The 12,691-nt window shown below is 35.0% G+C and overlaps 1 pseudogene; it reads left to right on the top strand.

Annotated features, from left to right (window-relative positions):
- Positions 1-3,755: 3,755 nt before the first annotated feature.
- LOC107619100 (putative CoA ligase CCL6 pseudogene) lies at positions 3,756-4,642 on the top strand (annotated as a pseudogene).
- The last annotated feature ends 8,049 nt before the right edge of the window (positions 4,643-12,691 follow it).

Below are 12,691 nucleotides of genomic sequence, written 5' to 3'. Positions count from 1 at the left end.
TTTCGGATCCCAAGAATGGCTGCCAATAATTCTAGCCTATACCACAAAGGTTCTAATCTTAGATTAGAAACCCAAGAGAGTATACTCCAGCTGTCGTCCAATGACTACGTTGAACATCATGTAGATCGCTTTGTGGTTGTCAGGCACGCGACCTTGGCTAAGCGAGTAACGAAGATTGGGTGATTGTCACAGGTCACCCCTTCATTCTGACTTAACTGAATTGAGTACGAGAGTATATCTTGGAGAAGAAGTAGGTGTGAATTGAATAGAAAAATAGTAGTAATTGCATTAATTTATGAAGAACAGCAGAGCTCTACACCTTAATCTATGGGGTGTAGAAACTCCATCGTTGAAAATACATAAGTGAAAAGAGGTCTAGGCATGGCCGTGAGGCCAGCCTCCAAACGTGTACAATGGTCTCAGCTTCGAAATATGAAAACTGGATATAAAATAAATCTCTAAAAGTAGTTTTTATACTAAAACTAGTAGCCTAGGGTTACAGAAAATGAGTAACTAAGTGCAGATAGTGCAGAAATCCACTTTCAGGGCCCACTTGGTGTGTGCTTGGGCTGAGCATTGAAGCTTTCACGTGCATAGACTGTTCCTGGAGTTAAACGCCAGCTTTGGTGCCAGTTTAGGCGTTTAACTCCAATTCTGGTGCCTGTTTGGGCGTTTTACGCCAAGATGTTTTAGGCTGACTTTGAACGCCAGTTTAAGCCATCAAATCTCGGGCAAAGTATAAACTATTATATATTGCTAGAAAGCCAGGGATGTCTACTTTCCAAATTAATTAAGAGTGCGCCAATTGGACTTCTGTAGCTCCAGAAAATCCACTTCGAGTGCAGGGAGGTCAGAATCCAATAGCATCTACAGTCCTTTTTCAGCCTCTGAATCAGATTTTTGCTCAGGTCTCTCAATTTCAGCTAGAAAATACCTAAAATCATAGAAAAATACACAAACTCATAGTAAAGTCCAGAAATGTGATTTTTGAATAAAAACTAATAAAAATATAATAAAAAATAACTAAAACATATTAAAAACTATGTAAAAACAATGCCAAAAAGGGTATAAATTATCCGCTCATCAACAATCCGCAAATCGTGTTTTAAATACATCTCCAGTTTGTATCTCAAGATACCTCACTATAGAGGAAAAATCATATCCAACATATATCCCCAATTTTCTTTGGGGTCCCATTTTGGTGCGAGGAGGTGGTGTAATTGAAACATATATCGCACACCCGAATATTCTTAAATCACTACTAGAAAATTAGTTATTACAGACGGATATTTCTGACGGATTTTATCCCACGAAAATACATGCGGAATTTTTGAGGAATTTTTTGTCGGAATAAAAAAATGAATTAGCATAAATTACAGACGGAAAAGAGAATCCGTCGATAAAATATTACAGACAAAAAATCAGTCTGTAATTTAAAATATTGCATCTGAAAATATTAACTTAAACCTAATCTACCCTCCTCTCTCTCAAGCTCCATTCACAAATAAACAGAGCTGCCAACTCCTACCTTTATGTGCTTCTTCCTCTCTCCGTCGCACAGCTACTTCTTCTCTCCATCGCATGAGCTGCTTCCGCCACCGCTTTCATTGCACGATCTCTCTCTGTCATCCCTTGCGTCACATGAGCTCCCTCCACCGCTGCTCTCGTTGCGTCTACTCCATTGTCGCAGAGCTCTCTCCGCCGCCACTCTCATCACATCTGCTCCATTTGGCGCCTCTTCCATCTAATCTCAACAACTCGCTCTCTCAGTTCTTCTTGTAACCATCTCGAATTTTAGGTATATATATCTTGATTTTGTGATTCTGTTCTTCGTGGTAAACCTTAGGGTTAATTTTTCTGTGCCAATTTTAGCTAGGTTTATCATACTTTACTTTTGTGCTTCATGAATCTGTGGGTTACTCTGATTTTGATGAATTTTTTTCTGTAATCGGAAGCTTTTTTGACCTAAATGCAATATTTTGTGTGATTCATGTGATTCATGTGATACTAGTGTGTGACTTTTTATATAATTGTTGATTGACAGGGTTGTTGAATATCAAGTCAAATCTACAGCACAACATCTGATTAAGGAACTGTTGTCTATTGATTCTTGCAATTGCAATTTCTCTCTACGCCAATGCTCTTCTTGCTAAGCTCCATGAATTTGGTGGAACAAGGCATATTAGATACAGAGATTTAGCTGGCTTTATCTATGGTATGTGAAAAATGTTTTTTCTGTGCTCAATTTTTTTCCATGCTAGTAACATAATTCTTATTTTCATTCATTCATTTATTAATTTAGGTAGAAAAGCATATTCTCTCACATGGGCCCTACAGTATATCAATCTTTTCATGATAAATGCTGGCTATATCATCTTGGCTGGTTCTGCCTTAAAGGTACTACAATTATAGTTGTTTTGTTTTGCTTTTTTCATTTACCTGCAAAAAGGAAATGACAATCTTTTTGTGTGCAAGCAGAGAAAGAGACCAATGATACTGCTGATTATTCTGCAGCAAAGTATTGCCGTATGGAGTTACTCATGCAGCAAAGGTCAGTTGTTGGCCCATGGTTTCTTGATCAAGTCCTCCTTTAGCAAAATTCTTAGTGTCTTATTTTTATATATGTAGTGTAAGTACCGTTGGATCAGCTTTAGAGCATATGAAGAGGACTCATGAGGCTGTAAATGAGAAAGAGTCCAAGCATATCTCTGTAGCAGTATCACTAATCAAGTATCTAGTGAATTGATTGTGAGAAACTGAGAATAACGGTCAGTAATGCCCATGCTTATTGAAAATGTGCTTCATTCAGTCATAATCTGCTCTTAAACTAATACTTTTATGATCAACTGATGCAATATCAATCACTTGGGTACAGTAATGCTTCTAATAGCAATGAGCAACATGACATGGAGATCAATTATGCTCGTGTTGCAGCAGAGGAAGATGTGGCAAAGAACAGCAATGATCTCTTTGAGCAGTTTGATGGTAAGTGTATGGTTTCATTGCATAGCAAAATTGGTTACAAAAAAGCAGCAAAATTATTTTATTATTAGCATTCTGACGTATGTGTCCATTAGAAATTTGGTTTCAGAACTCTACTCTTTACCATTTTAGCATGTTTCATACCTCCCACCATATTCAACCAGTTCCTGCCATATTGTTTCATTATGCATATAACTAGTATATTTTATCACTAGTTAATATATATATTCCAAACTACCATTGTTTCATTATGCATATAACTAGTATGTTTTATCACTAATTAATCTCTTTGACAGTTTTAATTAACAATTCATATGTAAACTAATCTTGACTCTAACAACAGCAAGTTGAGAAATCTAGAGAAGGGTCTTCCATAATACAAAGCAGCACATTTGTTTGATAAGCTTGTGTTTGATAAGGTATGCTTTAAACTTAATCAATACTTTACTAGCAAGATAGAAAACTCATGAAAGATTGAATTAAAAATCTAATACATTATTGTTTTGAATAATTGGTAGACAAAACAAGCATTAGGTGGACGAGTTCGAATCTTGTTATCAGGAGCTGCTCCTTTGCCTAGACATGTTGAGGAGTTTATGAGGGTCACTAGTGGATCTACATTATCACAAGGATATAGTATCAACTTTGATATTTGATCTTTTAGTGTCTTTGAGTAGAGATGAAATTGTTGATGATTGTGTATTCATTTTGATGTAACAGGTCTTACTAAAAGCTGTGCTGGGTGTTTCACAGCAATAGGTAACGTGTATTCAATGACAGGAACTGTTGGAATTCTCATGACAACCATTGAAGCAAGGCTTGAATCAGTGCCTGAGATGGGATACGATGCACTTTCCAGTGTGCCATGTGGAGAAATTTGCCTCAGAGGTGTTAGCTTGTTCTCTGGTTATCACAAGCGTTAAGATCTTACTCTTGAGGTTATGGTTGATGGTTGGTTTCATACAGGTAAATGTTAACTTTGTAGAATATTAAAACATGTTACATTGCCTCTAAATGCGAGAAATTCTTAGTTGCTCTCAGAGTAAAATAAAGTGACTTATGCCACGTACACTAAAGTGACTTTGTTATAGATATCGACTAGTGACTTGTCATTTAATTAATAAATAAGTGCAAGAGTTATAACTTATAACTCGAACTCTAAATGCAATATTAAAGGTCTGATTTGGAAATCATTGCAGGTGACATTGGAGAGTGGCAACCAAATGGAGCAATAAAAATCATTGATAGAAAAAAGAACATCTTTAAGTTGTCTCAAGGAGAATATATTGCTGTGGAGAGCATAGAGAACAAGTATATGCAATGACCTCTTATAACTTTGGTGTGTTTCTATATAAACTTAGAGAATAAACACTTATAATACAACATTGTAATTCTTCTCAATTACTAAACTTATGTTGTTAAATATGGATAACAAATTTTCTTCATGTAGATTTGGGTGTATGGAAATAGTTTTGAGTCATTCTTGGTGGCTGTGGTGGTTCCTGAAAGAAATGCCCTTGAGGATTGGGCACTTGAGCATAATTTGACTGCAAATTATAAATCTTTATGTGATAATCTGAAGACAAGAAAATACTTATTAGATAACCTCAACAGCACTGCTCAGAAACACCAAGTATGTATATAAAATTCTCCATCTTAATCCTATGCTGTTGATATATAACAATAGTAGTTTGGAATATAAATAAGATAATAATTTGAATTTCCTAAACTAGTTAATACTAGTTTGGAATCATCAATTTTAGCTTTCTGCTATCAATTTAATTCAGTTAATTCTAGTTTGGGTAATCATTTACTTCATCAGTTTATTGCCATTGCCATTTTCAATATCTGATCTGTTTGTGTGAGAAATGAATGTGGTGGATAGTTTTTTAATTTTATTTTGATATTATAGGATATACATGAAAAATTGTGGTTGTGTTAGGGAATCTTTGAGGGCTAAAGGCATATAGAACCGAAGAAGGGTCTATACTTCTGTTTAGGCCAGAGGAGAATGCCCTGCGTAAAACTCGGTCAAACTGTAATTAATTAAATAATAAATTAAATGTGAGTGAACATGGTTAGAAAATTTAGCAATCGGATTTCGATAATTTAAATATGATATTTGGACACAGTGAATTTTTTTGAGTCGGAAAACATAGTTTTCTGCGTAAAAACGCGCACTAAAAATTTGACCGGCAGTACCGGCTGAGATCTGTTCGGTACAGCAGCTGAGGAAATTAATTTGAAGTGAATAAGGTTAAGCAATAAGAATTTATAATTTGGAAAGATAGAAATATTTAAAATACTATTTAAAACTCTAATCTTAAAGGTTTTGGCCCAAAATTGGGCCAACGGGCTAAACCAAGTGAACCAGGCCCAAGTGGGCCCAAGACCCTACATATATATAGCCTTATTAAGGCCATTCAGCAGCCACAACTCCCCCATTTGTGAGAGAGATCAAAAAATAGAGAGGAAAGAGAAGAAGAGAAAACCCTAGCCCCTCTTGATCTTCAAACCACCATAACTTGAGCTACGGAGCTCCAATCGACAAGCCGTTTGCAACCACGCATCGCTCTCCTCGCCCTCTTCGATTCTATCTAGATAATGTGGTGAGTATTTCGTTTTTCTCTGACCAGTTTTGATTTTTCCTCTAAAAACATGATTGATTATGGGTGTTGAATGATTTTATGATTTTGGTTGTTTAGGAGTGCTCTAGTATGAGCCATGGGTGATATTCATCACAAACTTCAGAGAGTTGAGGTAAGGAATCACTAACCCTTGTGATTTACTAGATTTTTTAAACCCTAGGTTGATGTATGTATGATATTGGTTGTGTTAGAGTTGTTGGGTGAGATTTTGGTGCTCTTAGGGACTTGAATTTGGCTTGCTGAACTCTTGGTGGAGTTTAAAGCTAGTGCTTGGTGGAAATTTACAAGGAACGACCAAATTATTGTGACTACAAGAGGTACAATTTAAGTTTCATTTAAGTACCGTATGATATGATAAGAATTCCTAGGCTAGATGCCCCTAGGATTAGGTTTGGATTATGTAAATGGTTGGTATTAATATGTATGGTTGATATGTTGTGTAAATTAATGATTGAGTTGAGAATTTTGTGGATTTGCATGTGTGGTGTGTTGTGAAATTTGATATATTGGATGATGATTAATGGTTTGTGGAATATGTATTAAATTGTGACTTTGGGTCAGAGGCCGTGGATTTTTGGGCCGGAGGCCGGAAAAAGGTAAGGACGGTAAGAGATGATTGAATTGTGTGATAATGTATGAGATTGAATAAAGGGTTAGTATGCAATGTCTGAAAATGTAAATAATTAATGAAATAGTGGAAAATGAGGTTTTTAGAATGTGGAATAGATGCAATTGAGGTGGAATGTGTAAAAGGAGTAGAATTGGAATTGGTTGTCTGTGAATAGGTAATTTGAGTTGGTCTAGGTTCATTTTGTTGGTTGAAAAATGATTCGGGCTAGTGAATCATCGGATAATTGGTAAATAATTATTTTTGGTAAAAATGGGTTTTAGGCCAACTTTGACAGATCATATATCTTGAGCTGCAGTTTTTGAAATTAAATAAATTTTATATCAAATTAAATATTATTCAAAGAGCTTTAAAACGGTATAGAATTTGTAGAAATATAAATTTTGTAGAGAAAGATATGATCGTTGAAAGTTGGTGTCCAAAATTTGAATTCTGTGATGTTGCAGAATTTGTGATTTCTGGTTTGTGTGCGCTCGCACACCCTGTGTATTTTTGAACTTGTGCAAACACACACTCTTGTGCGCACGTACACACAGAGATATGTCTACTGTTGGGAGCGCTAGCATGCTCTGTGCGCATACACAACCTAAGAAGTTTTGCAAGCTGTGCTCATGCATACGCTGGAAGGTGCACTCTATTGAGGGCGTTCACATAAATTGTGCGAACGAGAAGAATGGAAATTTTTACTTCCTGTGTGTACGCATACCTCTATGCGTATGCACACTGTCTTGTTTTTCAAAGAAAACTTTGTTTTTAACTGTTTTACCTTCCTGACAAGCTTGCAACCTTTCATAACACTTACTTAAAACCTTTTTAGCTGTTTTAGGGTATTGAATCAAGGGTGAGAATAGTAAAAGAATAAAAGGGATAATTGTTGTTATGAGTTTAGAGGACGGTGACTTATGCTTGGTAAGTTCTATGGATGGAATAAGAAGAGAATTAGTGATGAATCGTGAAAATGATGATGAGATTGTTGATGAGAATGATGATGATTATGAGATTGATAAAGAGAATGATGATGATTATGATATTGTTAATGAGAATGATAACGATTTAGAGATTAATATTAAATATGTTGTTGTTTGTGATACACCTGTCTGGGTAGAGGCAGTGGCATTGATTCCACTTGCTCCGGGACGTGGTGAGATATACCTGCCTGGGTAGATGCAGTGGTATTGATTCCAGTTGCTCTGGGACGTGGTGAGATATATGACGGGCGAAAAATTGTCGATTAAGAATTTATAGTGAAAATAGCGTTGCAAGTACAATTCTTAACCGACAAAAATTCCGCTTATCAATTTAAAAAGAGTTGTCACAATTTAAGAATAAAATACTAAGAGTAGAATTCCCAGGTCGTCTCCCAACGAGTTGACAAAAGAGTGCTATTTATTGGTCAGGAATTTTCTGAAAAGTTTTAGAATTGGAGAACGGAAAAATAAAATAATTATTAATTAAAGCATTGAAAATTAATGAGAGGTTTTATATATTTAAAATAAAAAGCCTTGACTGGGAGAAGATTAATTGGAAGTTCTATCCTTGTTGAATTTTTTCAAGTGTAATGGTAAGAGGTTGTTGTTTCTACTTAGTTATCCCTTACCGAATAAAGGAAAGTCAAGTAACTGAACCAGCTCCAATTCACAAGTCCTAATCCTCTCCTATGGAAGGATTAGCGTTAGTGACTAGAGAGCCAGCCAACAACTTCCAATTTCCAATTATCACTTGAGTATTCCAACTCAAGGGTCTCCTTTTAATCAACTCCCAAGTCAAGTTGGGAGTCTACTCCATTGACATGAATGCCATTTTCATAAACGATAAAAGGGGATGATAAGAAGACATGGAAATTCAAATAAAATAATAACAAAAAATTAATTAAAGGTAAAAACAACTCTTTGCATTAATAAATTCCAAAATCAAAGATATCCATATGTATTTCTAAACAGGGTAAATGGGAAATAAAAGAGTAAGGAAACAAGAAAATAAACTAGAATGATAGACTTCAACGGAGGTAGTAACTCTTCTCAATATCCAAATCAAAAGCATAAAACTAGAATTCTATGAATGTGAAGAAGCCTAGATGAAGTAGTGTTTCTCTCTAAGATTCCAAAAACTAAAAACTAAAACTGTGTAAAAGTGAATGTGTGTTGAGTCTCTGCTTGTCCCCTGGATCTAGTCTGCGTTTCTGGGCCAAAAAATGGGTCCAAAATCAGCCCAAAATCGCCCCAGCATCTTCTGCGATTTCTGCATGTGGCGCATGTCACGTGTACGTGTCAGTCACACGTACGCGTCGATGGTCCTCTTCGCATGTCACGCTGATGAGCGGATAATTTATACACTTTTTGGCATTGTTTTTAGGTAGTATTTAGTATGTTTTAGTTACCTTTTATTAGTTTTTATGCAAAAATCATATTTCTGGACTTTACTATGAGTTTGTGTGTTTTTCTGTAATTTCAGGTATTTTCTGGCTGAAATTGAGGGACCTGAGCAAAAGTCTGATTCAGAAGCTGAGAAAGGACTGCAGATGCTGTTGGATTCTGATCCTCCTGCACTCGACATGGATTTTCTGGAGCTATAGAAGCCCCATTGGCGCGCTCTCAATTGCGCTGGAAAGTAGACATCTTGGGCTTTCCAGCAATATATAATAGTCTATATTTTGCCCGAGATTTGATGGCCCAAACTGGTGTTCAAGCGCCAGCCAGAGACCCTTTTCTGGCGTAAAACGCCAGAACTGGCACCAGAACTGGAGTTAAACGCCCAAGATGGCATCCAAGCTGGCGTTTAACTCTAGAAAAGGCCTATGCATGTGTAAAGCTCAATGCTCAGCCCAAGCACACACCAAGTGGGCCTTGGAAGTGGATTTCTGCACTATTTGCACTTAGTTACTTATTTTCTGTAATCCTTAGTAACTAGTTTAGTATAAATAGCACTTTTTACTATTGTATTCAGAAATAGATCCAGACTTTTTGATCTATCTTTGGACTTTTATGTTACATTTGGGAGTCTGGCCATTCGGCCATGCCTAGACCTTTTTCTCTTATGCATTTTCTACGGTGGAGTTTCTACACCTCATAGATTAAGGTGCGGAGCTCTGCTATTCTTCATGAATTAATGCAAGTACTATTGTTTCTCTTTCAATTTATGCTTACTTTTTCTTCAAGATATACTCTCGTACTTAATTCAGTTAAGTCAGAATGAAGGGGTGACCTGTGACAATCACCCACTATCTTCGTTACTTGCTTAGCCAAGGTCCGCGTGCCTGACAACCACAAGCGGTCTACAAGATGTTCAACGTAGTCATTGGACGATAGCAGGAGTATATTCTCTTGGGTCTCTAATCCACAGACCGAGTCTGTGAGATTAGAACCTTTGTGGTAGAGGCTAGAACCAATTGGCAGCATTCCTGAGATTCGAAAAGTCTAAACCTTGTCTGTGGTATTCCGAGTAGGATTTGGGAAGGGATGACTGTGATGAGCTTCAAACTCGCGAATGTTGGGCGCAGTGACAGTGTGCAAAAGGATAGAGAGATCCTACTCCGACATAAGTGAGAACCGACAAATGATTATCCGTGCGGTAGCTGTACCTAGTATTTTTCATCCGAGACGAGAAATCCGACAATTGATTAGCCGTGCAGAAATCGTACTTGGACCATTTTCACTGAGAGGATCATACAGCTTGCCATGGAAGGGAGAACGCATGATTGGATGAAGACAATAGGAAAGCAGAGGTTCAGAAGCAACAAAGCATCTCCAAACGCTTATCTGAAATTCCCACCAATGAATTACATAAGTATCTTATTTTATTTTATGTTTTATTTATCTTTTAATTATCAAAACCTCATAACTATTTGAATCCTCCTGACTAAGATTTACATGATGACCATAGCTTGCTTCAAGCCGACAATCTCTGTGGGATCGACCCTTACTCGCGTAAGGTTTTATTACTTGGACGACCCAGTGCACTTGCTGGTTAGTTGTACCGGAGTTATGAAAAGTATGATCACAATTCCGTGCACCAAGTTTTTGGCGCCGTTGCCGGGGATTGTTCGAGTTTGGACAACTGACAGTTCATCTTGTTGCTTAGATTGGGTAATTTTATTTTATGTTTAAGCTTTTTATTTTTATTTTCGAAAATTTTTTTTTTAAGAATGAATTCTAGAGCTTCATGAGATATGTTGAAGCCTGTCTGACTGTTAAACAATGTCTAATCTTTTGGACTGAGGTTTCCACTTTCCATTGTAGAAAGGACATGTCTGTATTTGTTATGCTAAAGCTTGGCTGGCCATTTGGCCATGTCTAATTCTTTTGGACCGAAGCTTTAGACTAACATTGCATGAATCCTGGAATTTTTATTAAAAATTTTGAATTTCTTTATTTTTTTTTCCAAAATAATTTTGAAAAAAAATACAAAAAAAATTTAATAAAATCATAAAAACAAAAAAAATTTGTGTTTCTTGTTTAAGTCTTGTGTCAAATTTTAAGTTTGGTGTCAACTGCATTTTTTTAATTTAATTTTTTAAAAAAAATTCAAAAATTCATGCATTATGTTCTTCATGATCTTCAAGTTGTTCTTGATGATTTTCTTTGTTTGATCTTTACATTTTCTTGTTTTGTGTCTTTTCTTGTTTTTCATATGCATTTTCAAATTGTTAGTGTCCCTAGTACAAAAGTTCTTAAGTTTGGTGTCTTGCATATCTTTCTTTTCTTAAAAATTTTCAAAAATATGTTCTTGATGTTCATCATGATCTTCAAAGTGTTCTTGGTGCTCATCTTGACATTCAAAGTGTTCTTGCATGCATTATTTGTTTTTATCTTAAATTTTATGTTTTGTTTCATTTTGTTGTTTTTCTCTCTCCTCATTAAAAATTCAAAAGTAAAAAAAAAAATATCTTTTCCTTATTCTTCTCAAAATTTTCAAAATTTTGGGTTAACTTGGTCAAAAATTTTTAAAATTTAGTTGTTTCTTGTTAGTCAAGTCAAATTTCAATTTAAAAACTTTATCTTTTCAAATCTTTTTCAAAATCAATTCTTTTTCATTTTTTTTATGATTTTCGAATTTCATTCTTAAAATTTTTCAAAAATCTTTTTCATTTTTCTTTTAATGTTTTCAAAAATTTTAAGACTAATTTTTCAAAATCTTTTTCTTAATTTTATTTCATATTTTCGAAAATCCTTGCTAACAATTAATGTTTTGATTCAAAAATTTCAAGTTTGTTACTTTCTTGTTAAGAAAGGTTCAATCTTTAAATTCTAGAATCATATCTTTTAGTTTCTTGTTAGTCAAGTCATCAACTTTAATTTTAAAAATCAAATCTTTTTAATTTCTTTTTCAATTCTTTTTCAAAATTAATTTCAATCATATCTTTTTAAAATTTTAATTTCAAAATCTTTTTCTAACTTCTTATCTTTTCAAAATTTATTTTCAAATCTTTTTCAACTAACTACTTGACTTGTTTGTTTTAATTTTAAAAAAATTTACTATTTCTTTTCTTTTTCAAAACCACCTAACTACTTTTTCACTTCTCATTTTCGAAAACAACTAACCACTTTTTCAAAATTCTTTTTAATTAACTAATTGTTTTAAATTCTAATTTTATTTTATTTCTTTTAATATTTTCGAAACTAACTTAATTAATTAAATAAAAATAAAAATATTTTTCTTTTCCCTCTTCTTAAAATTCGAATACTCTTTCTCTCATCTCTTTCTATTTATTTATTTAATTACTAACACTTCTCTTCTACTCATAATTCGAGCCCCCCTCTCTTCTCTCTGTTCGAATTACTCATCTCCTCTCTCTTCTCATTCTTCAATTATTCTATTCTTATAATCACCTAAAGGAATCTCTATACTGTGACATAGAAGATTCCCATTCTCTCTTTGTTCTCTTCTTTTTCATATGAGCAGGAACAAGGATAAGGACATTCTTGTTGAAGCTGATCCTGAACCTGAAAAGACTCTAGAGAGGAAGCTAAGAGAAGCTAAAACACAACACTCTGGAGAGGACCTTACAGAAAATTTCGAAAAAGAAGCAGACATGGCAGCCGAATCCAACAACAATGGTGGAGATGCAAGGAAGATGCTTGGTGACTTTACTGCACCAACTTCCAACTTCTATGGAAGAAGTATCTCAATTCCTGCAATTGGAGCAAAAACCTTTGAGCTTAAGCCTCAATTAGTTTCTCTAATGCAGCAGAATTGCAAGTTTCATGGACTTCCATTGGAAGATCCTCATCAGTTCTTAGCTGAATTCTTGCAAATCTGTGACACTGTTAAGACCAATGGGGTTAATCCCGAGGTCTACAGACTTCTGCTTTTCCCCTTTGCTGTAAGAGACAGAGCTAGGATATGGTTGGACTCACAACCTAAAAAAAGTCTGAACTCTTGGGAAAAGTTGGTCAATACTTTCTTGGCCAAATTCTTTCCACCTTAAAAAATGAGA

The sequence above is a fragment of the Arachis ipaensis genome, chromosome B1, assembly GCF_059453495.1.
Source record: "Arachis ipaensis isolate K30076 ecotype BB chromosome B1, ASM5945349v1, whole genome shotgun sequence".
NCBI lineage: Eukaryota > Viridiplantae > Streptophyta > Magnoliopsida > Fabales > Fabaceae > Arachis > Arachis ipaensis.
Note: the sequence above shows the minus strand (reverse complement) of the source record. Positions and strands in the feature narration are given on the sequence as shown.